This window comes from Mastomys coucha, unplaced genomic scaffold (assembly GCF_008632895.1).
Source record: "Mastomys coucha isolate ucsf_1 unplaced genomic scaffold, UCSF_Mcou_1 pScaffold21, whole genome shotgun sequence".
In the NCBI taxonomy this organism is placed as follows: Eukaryota; Metazoa; Chordata; class Mammalia; order Rodentia; family Muridae; genus Mastomys; species Mastomys coucha.
The window spans coordinates 76,592,311-76,607,156 of NW_022196904.1; the positions used below are offsets into that span (position 1 = coordinate 76,592,311).

The window sequence follows — 14,846 nt, forward strand, 5'->3', positions numbered from 1 at the left end:
ATGGATGGCTGTGAGCCTCTACATCTGTGTCAGTAAGATACTGTCAGAGCCTCTCAGGAGATAGCCATCTTACCGAAGCCTAAATATTGCAAAAGGCTCTTAACCCAAAACATCCAGGAAATCCAGGACATAATAAGAACAAACCTAAGGTTAATAGGTATATTTACACAATATATTTACACAAATCCATTACTACAAGGAATAACAGAGGGCAAATTCCAAACCAAAGAGGGAAACTACACCCTAGAAAAAGGAAGAGAGTAATCTTCTTTCATCAAACCCAAAAGAAGGTGGACACAGAAACATAAAAATAACATAAAAAGCAGGAAGCAACAATCACTGGTCCTTAATAACTCTTAACATCAATGGGCTCGATTCGCCAATAAAAAGACATAGACTAACAGACTGGATATGTAAACAGGGCCCAGCAAATTGCTGCATACAGGAAACACACTTCACTGCCAAAGACAAACACTACCTCAGAGTAAAGGGCTAGAAAACAATTTTCCAAGCAAATAGTTCCAAGAAAAAAGCTGAAGTAGCCATTCTAATATTGAATAAAATCAACTTTCACCCAAAAGTTATCAAAAAGTATAAGGAAAGACAATTCATACTCATCAATGAAAAGTCTACCAAGAAGATCTCTTAATTTTGAACATCTATGCTCCACATGCAAGGCCACCCACATTCATAAAAGAAACTTTACTAAAGTTCAAGAACACATTGGACATCATTCCATAAAATTGGAAGAATTCAATACCCCACTCTCATCAATGGACAGATCATGGAAACACAAACTAAACAAAGACACATTGAAGCTAACAGAAGTTATAGACCAAATGGATTTAACACATATCTGTATAACATTTCATCCTAAAACAACAACAACAAAAACATACCTTCTTCTCAGCACCTCAGGGTACCTTCTCAGTTTTTGAGAAGGTACTCTGAGGTACCTTCTAGTCAATCTAGTCAATCACAAAACAGGCCTCAACACATACAAGAAGTTTGAAATAATCCCATGCATGATAATCCCTATCAGACTATTTCATATCTGCTCTTCTTTCAGGCATCAGAAAAAAAATCTGCTTCATGTTTAACCATCATCTTGATTCCGTGTTCTTAGAAAAATAAGAAAACATTAAAAATTTTATTAGCAGATCTATAAAGTTGCTTTGATTTCAACATATATACATTACTGCATATTTGGGTATATTGAATGAGGAGATTCAAGATCTTTGGTATTAGAGTCCTATAGATGTTTCTTGTCTTCATGTTCTAAGTAATGGGATATTAACGAGATCACTGTGCATGACTTTTGGGTAAAAAAGTTGAACAGATTCCTTATGTCTCTCATTTACTTGCTACATAGCTTTTAGAAATGGTAGACGATAAATATTAAAATTCATTTACTAAGAAATCATGAAATTATAACACCATTAAGAGGATTAAACATTATCGGCAATAATACCTACTATGTACTTGCAGTAATTCAAGGAAATAATACATATGAATATTTTGTTTCTTTATGCAATATTTAAATTTGAGTGGCTATATCATTTTGTTAGAGAGAGAGAGAGCTACATTTATTAGCTACACAAGTCATAAAGTATAATAATCTGTGTATGGTAGAGGTATTGCCAATATACTCTTATAGATACATCATTTCAAATTATGTCATATGGCTGAACTGACATACTTAAACCATGAGTTCTTTAAATGTTCATAGTTAATATCTCAGCTGCTTCCATTTGAAGTTTATTCCATATTTATAAGTTTTAAAGTATTAAAATCTTGGCAGTAATTGTGTAATACCTTGTTCAAAAGTCATTTTTGAGTACTTGTTGACATCTAGACAGTTACCATGTTCCAAGAATCCCCCTATTATATATTCCTCTCATTGCATGATATATTATACTGCATTTAAAATTTTATCTCTTCAACTCTCTAATTCCATTTCTGTATTAGATTACTATATCTTTAAGGGTAAAGATTTTAAAATGTCTAACAATGCTATTCTGCCTTAACTACTTTCATCGCCCAGAGATTTCAAGAAGCCTATCACTACAATCCATTCATTTTCTATTATTTCGTTGTAGTGCTCTGAGTTTGATATGCTTCACTCAGACCACATTGTCATGGGGGACAGGGTCATGTATAACATGTGATTTTTTTTCAGTACTAGGACTATCCTGGGAACATATTAAATAATGAGCAGTTGTCTATGAAAAGGAACACGCCAGTGTTTGCATAAGGTTAGTTATCAAGGACACATGGACTAAATTCCAATGTAATGACATTGAAAAGTATCGAGACCAAGCAGAGGTGAGCCTCAAAGGTGTGAAGGTTCCACCTTTAGAAACCATGCAATGCTATTTTGTATAACTAGTCTCCACATATTTTGAGGCTCCTTCACTCTCATTTTTACTCCATCTAAATCTGTGCCTGACAGATGTGGCCATGCAAGCTTGGACTTTCTAGGCTTAAAAATAATGGGTACAAATGAACCCCTTTTTCTTATAATGTAGCCAGCCTCAGATACATTTGTAGCAACACTAAGTATGGTATATCAAAACAAACATAAGTCTTTTGTTTACTGATAAATATCTTTTAAACAAAATGGTTAATATATTTTTTTTTACTTTTTTTTTTACAAGTATCTTTAAATTTTAATTAGAATGATTGAGGTAAAGGAAAAAGTAGGAAATTTTATCCAAATATTGTATCAAGTCAGAGATAGTGACCAGTAGCTTCATGTCATTCTCAAGCTGTGTGGGGCTGCAGTGATTGATTAGGTTCCAAGGAGAGGGTGATGAGCCTGAAGGATACAGAGTTCAGGAAATAAAGGAGTCATTGCAGACGACTCAGCTGCAATTTTGTAAGTTGCTTTGTACATTGTATCTACAGCCTTCTTACACAGTCACAGGGGTATTCAGAAGCAGTCATTCTACAAGCAAGGATAAAGCTCAGGTGCAAGTTCTCTCTGACTTATACTCACCATGGGTCCCATCCCCCCTTTTTTTTTGGAGGGGTCTGTTTAACTCACTCCTATCCCTGTTTCTGTCCTGAGCAGACTCTGCTTGCAGAAAGTTTTGAGTGGTGTGTTGGAGTCCCTCATCCCTCAGCCTACTGTCCTGGGTCAGCAGAGACAACGAGTGCAGCAGGCTGCACATGAGGTGTCAACCACAGGGTGTGTCCCACACCACTGTCTCTTCTACTCTTCTTCTTCACAGATTTTGACCATTTCTGACTTTGTCTTTATAACAACATTTACAGCCAGGTGTAAGCCATTGCCAAAAGATTCGAGAGGAAACTTCTCACTTTTAGTCCCATACCAGAACTTTCAACACTGATTTTTAGATTTTTGAATCAAGCATATTTAGCCTGCAGACCCATCTCCAATGAGTGGATAAAAAAAAATCATTCACTTAAAATGTTAGGTTTCAGGTATCAAATTCAAGAAATTCAAGGTCAAAATCATGTCCAAATATGTATTGATTCCCGTAAGAAAATATAGGTATTAGAGACCCAACTTCTCCATCATCCAGAGTAGGGCAAAATCAGTTACGCTGTAGGGATCCCATGGGATTCAGTGCCTGGATTCTGCCCTCATAGCCTGTCTGAAGACAGTAGACACCACAACAAGCACCAGCCATCATTGACTATTCAGGTTTGTACTGACCTAAGTAAATAGATGTGAGGATTATATTTTGTATAAGTAGTGGGCAGGCTGTACATATGCATCAATAGAAACATGTGTTTATAAAGACATAGTCTGCACATGAATGTGGAAGGGAGGGCCTGGAAGGGCAAATCTAAGCACATTCATAGCATTCTCTAGGAAGACAGATTAGAGAGATCTTGAAATATTCTACTTTTCACTCTGTGTGTATTTATAACTGGATGCAATTATGGTTAATATATTTTAATTAAAATACCCCATCACTTTCCTCCTTCCTTTTCTTCCTTACAGCCTTTCTCCCCCATATATCAATGGATATATGTATATATTCATATATATACATATATGTATATACGTACATATATATATATATATATATGTATATATATATATATATATATATATATATATATATGCAGTCTACTGCATCTGCTTTTGTTTGCTGTCCATGGTTTCAAAGCTGACTAGTTTGTATTGGATAACAAATAACCTGGCTCATTTCTGGGAGAGGCAAATTCTCCCTCTCTCATTAGTCATTAGTTGACTAGGAAGGGAACCCTGTGAAATTTGTTCTCTTCTACATTAGCTTCCCAGTTGATCCTACCATTGTTCAGATCTTGTTTATGTATGCATTCTTAGGAGAGAATGTTACAAGCAGACTTCCTGGTATTTTGGATCTTACAATCTTTCTAGCCCTTCTACAATATTTTCTTTTTTTTTTTTTTTTTTTTTTTTTTTTGTATTTTAGATATTTTCTTTATTTACATGTGAATTTCTCCATTCCCAGTTTCCCCTCCAAAAAACAAAGAAACAAACAAAAACAACAAAACCAAACCCCTGTTGCCTCCCCCTTCCCCATGCCTGTCACCCTGCCCTCCCCCACTTTCTGGCACTGGCATTGCCCTACACTGGGGCTCAGAACCTTCACAGGGCCGAGGTCCTCTCCTCCTATTGATGATCGATTTTGCAATCCTCTACCATACACATGCTGCCTGAACAATCAGACCTATCATGTGCAGTCCTTGGTTGGTGGTTGAGACCCTGGGAGCTCCGAGGGTACTAGTTAGTTCATATTGTTGTTCCTCCTAAGGGGCTGCAAACCCCTCAGCTCCATTGGTCCTTTCTCTAATTCCTTCATTGGGGACCCTGTACAATATTTTCTGAGCCATAGACACAGCTTCTCTTGATTTGTTGATCATTACATTGTGTCTAGTTTTGGTTTCCAATGATGGTTTCCATTTTCTATAAGTAAAATTCTCTTTAATAGGGGTGTAGTTTATATGTGTCTGTGGGAATAAAGTTTAGGGTTACCATAAAGTATGGTATTATGTTGGTTTAACAAAGTGGCAATACTAGATTCTTATCTAAGTCCATGTACTCACTATCCCTGAGAAGTTTGGCATGATTTCCCTTCTGTCAAAAGCAACTAAAGCCCAATTATGCAGCTGTTGGGTAAACCAATATATGAGTGCCACTAATTATACCTTTATGAATATCTTGCCACACTACTCACTACTGTCCTTCATAGGTGCTGTAGCTGGATATAGTTATTAATTGCTTCCCTTGCTTGGCAGAAAGGTATTTTCTGATGTCACAGAATTTAACCAAAACAAAGAGGATTTCAGGTTAGTTCCAACTCAGATATTTGATTCCATGTTTTAAGTGTGTGGTGTCTATAGAAATAAGGGGTTATCTTCAACTTCTGAGAGGCCACAAATAGAAACAGCAATAACCAATATTGTTTTGGAACTTATTTCCCCTACTCTTTGCTACCACCTTAAAAGAAGGATTCTTGTGCCTGATATTGGAGTATTTGTTATTCTATAGTTCTCGTGGTGGGTATAGTTCTTGCAGAGACTATTGTCAGTTCTAGTGGTGCATATGCATGCACATATGCATGTGTATTAGTGTGTATTGCGTGTGCGTGTGTGTGTGTGTGTGTGTGTGTATGTGTGTGTGTGTGTGTGTATGTGTGTGTGTGTGTGTTAGACTTGGGGCCTGGTCTTCAGATATGTGTCAAGGATGGAGCAGTGAACATATATCAGAAAGCTTTTTATTTTATATTCTTCTGACAAAATTGAAGATTTAAAGTGCATAATCCCTAAAATTTGCTAGTATATAGTAGATTAAATCAAATATTAAATATTAACCCCTGGGCAAGGCTTACTTAGACTTTCCGTGAATTGCCAAAGCATAGCAGTGGGAAGTGGCTGGGAGTCAAGAGGTATAAAATGTAGGAGACCAGAGTGGCATGTGAGTGAAGAGAAGCCTTTGTGCTATTCAGGAAAGCTATCCATTTCTCTAAGATAAAGAAGTCTGTGAACATTCAGGTGATCCTATATTGTGCAATGAATAAATATATTAAGTAATCATTTCTGTTATTTCACTACATTTTACTGATGTGAAATACATAAAAATTAGTGCTACCTTTGCTTCAGGTGGGACATTTCCATGAGTAAAGCAACTAATAAACTTCAGTGACATGTTATCAAAAATGTGACCCAGCAAGATCCATTACAAAATAAGCTTGGGATTCAATAGGAACACTAATAATTATAAATGTTAGTAGCCTCTCATCTCTGAATATTTTTTAGGGAGCAGGAACCCAAAACAGAATTTTTCTGTTTTTTTTTCCCTAATGTTCTTGAATAGCAAGCTCAATGAACATCCGGTTTGCTAAATATATCCACCAGCTCTTTCTCTGATGCAAACAGCCTACTCACTTTGATAAAAACCTTTCAGCTTGTCATGACTTTCTTTAACAATATATTGGCTTGAAATTCTCAGCTGCTACCTAAGTTTAAAACTACATTTTTCTTAACATGGATACAGTTAGGGAAGGTATAAGCCAAAAACATTTCAATTTGAAAGAGAAATTAATTTAAACCAAGATTTCTGATCTGATTTCAGTTTCTGACTGTAACAATTTAAGCTGATATCAACAAGCAAGCAGGGGTTTGTCTGTTCTTAGCTCTTCAGAATCAATATGTGAAGTACAGTTCCTGGGTTTTATGATAACAGAAAACTTACTTTGGTATTTGTTTTTCAAAGAAACTTGTAAAATTGCTTTACAGAGACACTGTGCTATTTTACTTCTTACCAGTAATGTCTGACTTTATGAATGCTTAGAAATGTCCTGATTTTCCTAAGAGGGGTGATATCTCATTGTGGTTTTAACACGCATTCCCTGGTGGGTAATACTTTTGAAGTTTTGTGTGTGTGTGTGTGTGTGTGTGTGTGTGTGTGTGTTTGAATTTTGGTATCAGTATATTACTATTGTTTAAATTTCTCAACAGAATGTTGCTCATATTAAAACTAGCAGATGTGCATGTACAGGGCGTTGCTTTGTCCTGTCTATTTGATATATGCTAAAGACATCTTTGAAGAAAGAACCTTAACTGATCTTCATTAAGGATTGATGTGGGTGGGGCTGTCCATCCCACTGTGGGTAATGTCACTCCTGGGCAATGGGTTCTATATGAATGCAAATAGAGCAAGCCATGGAAAGCAAGTCAGTAAGCAACACTCCTTCACAGGCTCTGCTTCATTTCCCTCAACTATGTCCCTGCCCTGCGTGAGTATTACCTTGGCTCCTACCAGTGACAGACTGATCAGAACATGTGAAGCCAAATAAACCCTCTCCTTCCTAAGTGCCTTTGGCTATGTTCTTTATTACAGGAAGTTTGGACAATTGGAATTTGTGAAGTATTTACTTTTGAGAATTTTTATATATTGTAGGAAATAATAGTTTGCTGAATGTGGAGGTAAAAATATTTCCTAACTTGTTGCTTGGTTTTGTTTGTTTATTATAATCCTCTCAATAAGGTCTTGAGTAGGGCAATTGTTAATTTTTAATAAAGCTACACTCATCAATTTTCTCCTCTATGAATCTCACTATTGATGTAAAATAAATTCTCCTCATGGCCCTTTTGTGTTTGTTTTATAATTCTATGTAGTTGCCTGTTATAAACTGAAATATCATCAATCTCACATTTTCTGTGTAAAGCCAATGGTTTGTTTGTGTCATTTTTTTGTTGTTTGTTTGTTTTTCTTTTTGTTTGCTGTTGTTTTTAATCTATTCCCTTTGACACTTACATTCTCTAACATCATTTATTGAAAAGAATGTTACTTCCACTAAACTGCTTTAGTGTATTTGCCAAAAACCAAGAGTACGTGAGAAGTTCCCTGATTCTTGGCTCTGGTCCACTGGTGTCCAAGGCTGAACACCTGCCAGAAGCAAACATCATTGACTGCAGTGACATGATTTTATGCTGGTTTCCAAAATTATCTTGTGTTCTAATTATTTTACTTCTTATCAAATACATTTTAGAACAATGTTGTCTATGTATACACAAACCTATATTCAAATTCTTCAATTTCTGAATAATTTTAATCACCATGGGTTACTTTTTTGTTTGTTTGCTACTCAGAAATCTTCACTGATAAAAGATATCTGATATGTGTATGTGTTTGTCAAGACTCATACTCCATGCATGAATTCACTGAATTCAGAAACATTGTTACAGATTCCAGGAGATTTTCTTTTCATCATTTCTAAAAGGAACAACTTAATTTAATTTGCTTCCTATATGTGTTCCTCCTGTTTCCTGTTGCTTCCTTTTGCAGTGGCTACAATATCTAGTACTTTAGTGTATATAATGGGAAGACTGCATAGAATCATCTTGTTTGTAATTTAATAGGAGAGCATTCAATTTGTCAATCTCAACTACAGCCATTGTATTGCTTTTTTACAGATACTATTATCAGGTTGAGGAATTCTCCTTTGAGTTGGCATTATTGATATGATCACATAATAAGCTGTATTACATTAGCTGATTTTCAAACATAAAAAGCCAACCTTTCTCTGGATGGTGTTTCAAAAGAGTACACATGGAGGGACCCATGACTCCAGCTGCATATGTAGCAGAGGATGGCCTTGTTGGACATCAATGGGAGTAGAGGCCCTTGGTCCTGAGAATGCATGATGTCCCGGTGTATGAGAATGCCAGGGCCAGGAAGAGGGAGTGGGTGGGTTGGTGAGCAGGTAGAGAGGGGGTCTGGGATAGGATGTTTTCAGAGAGGGAATCAGAAAGGGGGTCACATTTGAAATGTAAATAAAGAAAATATCTATAAATGAATGAATGAATGAATAAATAAATAAATAAATTACAATTACTCTGTGGGAAAAAAGCCAACCTTCCACCTTTTACTTCTTTTTTCTTGGTTCTTTGTGAATTGCACATCATACAACTCAGTCCTACTCATATTGCCCGCCTCTCACACCTGTATCTACCCTTTACTCTTGCAACTCAATAGAGAAAAAAGTATACTGTTTTGAAAGCTGGAGTGTGTCACAGTGTGTCCCACACTATATCTTTTTGTCCACAACTCTTTGTTTGCAAATGTTCACTGCAATGCCTAGTCGGTCTGGGAAGAGGACTCTGGCTTCTGTTACTCTATCAATACTGAAACCTCACTGGAACTCCTCTCAGGTATCCCGTTGTTACCTTGTGCCATAAAAATTATGTAGTTTTCGATCTATAGGATCAGCCACTTCATGCACTTGAGCAGTTCATCAATGAAATAGATGTTGGGATAGGCCAGTTCAAAGCCCTGGATCTGGGTCTGAGAGTTTTTGAGTTGGTCAGCCCCACTGGCTTTCCCTTGGGGCTGGCTCACCAGCAACTCCAATGTCCAGCCTCAGCTCTTTTGTGAAGCCTGGGTGATGTGCAGGGCAGCTCTCCAGAATGCTGCAGCAGGGAAAGAGACAGGATCAGCTCTCTTGTTCTGCCATCCTTGAGGCCAGCTCTCCTTCCTGCCCTAGATGGGAAGGAACTGGAGGTGCAGTCTCTTCCTCATCCAAGTCATCTCATTGCAGACAAGTAGTGGGGCCTATGTTCATAGCCTCTGGGCTGGATAGCCTGTGTCCCTGCCACCCGCTTAGGGTCAGCTCTACTGCAATACCCAGGATAGACACAGAGCCCACTCTTAAAAGTGCTGCAGGTGGTGAGGATGCATTATGGCACTTGACAGAGATCATCTTGGCTATCGTCTGCCTAGGCAGGGTTCTTCAAGTCTCCAATGTGGCACCTGTCCTGGGAGCCCATCCAGGACTTTCTGGTTGCTTCAGGCTAACTTCCTGTCCTGGCTCTCTAGAGCCAGACTGATGGTAATTTGAGGCTTGCTTTTTTTAGGGAATGTAAGGCTACTAATCATTCAGATGTTTATAGGTTAAACATTGAGCATTAGTCATAGCCTCTGTCCTCTCTATAGTTTACTGATGCACTCGTGACACACCAGCCACACCTGCAATGCATCTTGGGGCAGAGGTAGATATGTTCTTGAGTCCAACATTACTCTCTTTTCCTTGAAGGCAATGAGATGATTGTTACAAATTTTGTTCTTGTCTCACAGATCCCTGTAATTTTAAATTTTGTTTTAAAGGAGTCATTTTCTTCTGTTCAGACTGGGTAGTCTCCATGCTTCTATTATATAATTCACAGATTATTCCATAAATTTTCTTATTAATTTTTGGCTATGTATTTTAACTCCAAAATTTCTAGGAAGTTATTGCTTTTATCTTTTGATGTTTTGCTGAAGTATTTAAGTAATTTTATATTTCTAAAATTTACAATGAAAATTTTGTAGGTGAACAATACAGAAATATATTTAAAAAGACTTAAAGTGTGTATAGATAATTTAATACAATAATTATATTGATAATGTCATCTATTGTTTATTCTTTCATATGAAATAGTTTTCCTGTTGATTTCTCTTTGTACGTGTGTGTGCATGCATATGTTTGGGTATACATTTGTGTATGTTAGAACATATGTATCTGTGTGCATGAATTTGTGTGGATATGTGTGTGTGTGTGTTTGATTGTGTGTGCCAGTGTAGTGTCCACCGGTTGGCATCAAGGTGATTTCCAATCATTTTCCTTATTTTGTGAGAGTTTTTAATCACTGAACTTGGAACTCACCCTTTCAGCTAGGCTGACTAATAAGTAAGTCACTGTGATCAGCCCCCAGTTCCAGGGCTACAAGCATATGCTGTCATGCTCATGTTTCCTGTGCGTTCTGAGAACCTCACTCACTTCTTTATGATTGTCCTGTGAGAAACTTAACGACTAAACCATCTTTCTAGATGCTAGTTTCGTTCTTTAGTGATTGATTGAGTGACTTGCTATTAAATCTTGAATATAATAGTAATTATGGAAGAAGCTCTCATTCGAATTTAGGCTGATCCATGTTAATACTGCTCTGGCATAAATGTCTTCTGGTTGTTGCCAGGTAGAGTTAAAACCCACATTTACATCTGATCTCCTTTGATAATGACAGGTGAGTTATTCACACTGATGAGTTGTAGTAGCAGTTGCAGATGCCTATATGATCTCTACTGACAGTTTTCAGGATGTACACTCAACAAACGCTTACTCCCTTAAATGCATAAAAATTCAAAAATTAAGTAGTTGACAGATTTTAATTGTCTAAACTTGCTTTTTATTGTTACAATGAACAACATGGCCAAAAGGCATCCAGGAAGAAGAAAGTTTATTCAGCTCACGTGTCATGATCATATTCTGTCACCAAAAGAAGCCAACATAACACTCTCCAGTGCTCTGATGACAGGGATTAAGACAGAATGTGTGGAAGAATGCTGCTTCCCTGGATGATGGTGTAGGTTTGACTACAAATTAAACCTTTCTCAACACCAACAATGAAAGAAGTTCTATGTCAGTGTCACAAGTTGGTTTGAAATTTCAAGTCTTTTGTGCACTGTCCAATGATGGGAGGTATTCCCTATAAATACTTTCCAGCAACCAAGATGTGATATGGCCTGTGGGAAGTAATGATTTAGAAAGGAAGCTTATGACATCTTATCTTAAAACTTTTTGTTATGTGATTATCAAGGTCATGTTATTATGGTCTTGATTTCTTTTCTGGATTCATGATTTTTTATTAAAGTATTAGTGAAGACTCTCATAAATACTCATTTGAAAGGGCAATTATCTAACATAGCTTTCTATTTATCTGAAGTAACAAGCCAGATATAACTGCTAAATTTCAGGTATTTGTCAACAATATATGTCCATTTTTTTTTATTTTTTAGTGTTAAGATTTATTTTTTATTTTGTGTTTATGAATATGTGCCCACATGTATGTAAGTGCATATTGTGTGTGTGTCTGACCACTGAGGCCAGAAGAGCATGTCAGATTCCCTGGAACTGGACTTAGAGAAAATTGTAAGCACCATGCAGTTGTTGGGTGACATATAAGCATATCGAGTGTTCTTAACTGATGAACCTCTGTCTTACGATGTTTACAACATTTGTTCTCAAAGAGATGGGAATCCATATTGATTCCTCCAATCCATTCATCATTCCTGCCAATGTCTCCTTGATTTATATTCAGTCACTTGTGAAACATGGGCATTGCTTTTCTGCATTACACTACAAACTAAATATCTAATATAGAGACAACCATTTCTTCACTGAAACTATTAGGACATTTTTTTTTCTTTTTCTAATTCCAGCCAAAATAAAAAGACATGTCATATTCAGTTTTTCCCTCTCTCCTTTCATGTCTTGTTACTAAACATATTTTTTCACATTTTTCCACCATGTTGCATCTGTCTTTTTTGATTTGCTTTAACATTCTACTTCTGCCAATCAAAGAAACCTGGCTGTCTATTCTTTATTTCTGTAATTTTGTAACTGTCTAAACATCATTGATATTCTCTCTCTCTCTCTCTCTCTCTCTCTCTCTCTCTCTCTCTCTCTCTCTCTCCTGATTTCTATTAATACAAACCTGCCACAGTGTGCAAATGCATGCTTTTATTCCTTCCATTAAACTGTTTAAAGATTATTGCTATGCATTAACACAAAACTAAGTCCAAAATCCTTTAACTTGTAGTTCTAAGACACCATTTTAATATAAGCTTCCTTGGTTCTCTGAGATATAGCAAATATAAACATGCATATATGGCTGAGTTGACAGAATCCTAGAAAACAATAATTTTGGGGAGAAATATAGCAACACAATTTTGGGTGGGATGTTGGACACTTGGCTTTACTTAGTGGTTCTTCATCAAGCCTGTCAAATGAAAAGAATATCAATAATTCAAATAATTAATAATTTTAAATATAGCATTCTCTATGTGTTTTACAAAAAAGAATGTGGTATACCATTATTCATGTTAAACACTTTTAGTATCAATTAAGGTAGGTGTTCATAGAGAAGTCATATCTCACTAGGTATTGAAATTTTAGTCTCACAGAAGAGTGAAGGACATTTTGCAATCTGCAAAAATGTAGAAGAACATGGAGGGGGTTGTTTAAGTGAATAAACCAAAAGCAGGAAGGAATTAATGTGTGATCTCACCATATGAATAACATTAAAAATTCAGAAGCAGGGGCTGGAGAGATGGTTCAGTAGATAAAAATCTTGATTTCTATTCCATAAGATCAATGTTCAATTTGCAACACTCAACATGGCAGCACCAAACCTTTGGTAACTCCTGTTCAGGGATTCTGATACCCTCCTTTGGCCCTGAAGGCAAAGTATACATAGGGTGTACAGACATACATATATACAAGCAAACCACTTGCAATCATTTTTTTTTTAAATGCCAGAAGCAGTTAATCGAATAGTAATTCCTAGAGACTAGTGGATAGGAGAAATGTTGTGTGTAGGGAGGAAGGTTTGTGCCACTGAAAGATACTAGTGTCCTGCCATAGTGTTAGGGTTAGTTAGTCAGGGTTTCTATTCATTTACAAACATCATGACCAAAAGCAAGTTAGGGAGGAAAGGGTTTATTCAGCTTACTTCCACATTGCTGTTCATCACCAAGGAAGTCAGGACTGGAACTCAAGCAGGTCAGGAAGCAGGAGCTGATGCAGAGGCCATGGAGGGATATTCCTTACTGGCTTGCTTCCCCTGGCTTGCTCAGCCTGCTCTCTTATAGAACCCAAGGCTTTCAGCCCAGGGATGGCACCACCAACAAGGGGTCCTTCCTCCTTGATCACTGATTGAAAAAATGCCTTACAGCTGGATTTCATGGAGGCATTTCCTCAACTGAAGCCCCTTTCTCTGTGATAACTCCAGCCTGTGTCAAGTTGACACACAAAACAGTCAGTACGTATAGGATAAGCAAGTTCCTTATATTCTAATATTTAACATGGTTGGTAATGGTTGTTGAATGATACTGATTTTGATGCTCATTACTCAATGTACCATGAAATATCATTTCATGAGTTGAATGTTTTTAATTGTTCTACAGCTAAATATTTTATGATACAAAGATTTCATAGGAATTGATCCCACAGAAATCCCATGAAGTAAGAATCTTAGAGTATCATATATTGAATTGTATGTCAAATACAATGAAGAAATATAGAAATGTTGAAATTTTCTTGTCTCCTCCTTACATATTTCTTCCTCAGTTTCCTGCGAAAGAAAATTATGTTGATGTTCATGTAAATCTGCTGACAGCTAAGCAAAATGCTAAAAATAGGTTACATTGATAAAAGCAAAGGTGTTACCAACAGTGCTGAGATAGTCGGGAAAAGGCTTATGGCAATGTCCTTCTCTGTTCTGAAAGTTTAAACCAAATGGGTTTGTCATGTAAGATGACCAGATGTCAATTCTCATCACAGTGGCAAGCCTTGTAAAAGAATACTGATTACAGATGTCCCTGAGAGACACATTTGAAAAATTGCCAGGTTTCCTGTATTAACATTTGTATAAAGTTGATGAGACAACAGAAGCAGAAGTTGGAACAACAACCCAGATGTCCCTCAACAGAGGACTGGATACAGAAATTGTGGTACATCTACACAATGGAGTACTACTCAGCTATTAAAAACAATAAATTTATGAAATTCTTAGGGAAATGGGTGGATCTGGAGAATATCATCCTGAGTGAGGTAACCCAATCACAAAAGAACAAACACGGTATGCCCTCTCTGATAAATGGTTATTAGCGCAGAAGTCTGGAATACAGGAAGAACAACCCTCATTCCACAAGGAACTCAAGAAGAAGAAGACCAAAAGGTGGACATTTCATCCCTTCTTAAAAGGGGGAACCAAATACCGATGGAAGGAGTTGCAGAGATTAACTATGGAGCAGAGACTGAAGGAAGGTCAAGCCAGCCTAAATATAG

At 36.8% G+C, this 14,846-nt stretch overlaps 1 protein-coding gene and 1 non-coding gene across 7 annotated transcripts in view; one reads left to right on the forward strand and one right to left on the reverse strand.

Moving 5' to 3' along the window:
* Positions 1 to 14,846, forward strand: part of Grm5 (glutamate metabotropic receptor 5) — a 529,892-nt gene that overhangs the window by 63,495 nt on the left and 451,551 nt on the right. The window lies entirely within an intron of this gene.
* On the reverse strand, positions 9,879 to 10,010 carry LOC116104374. Its single transcript, XR_004123876.1, has one exon. It is a non-coding gene; the product is annotated as a small nucleolar RNA SNORA17 (small nucleolar RNA).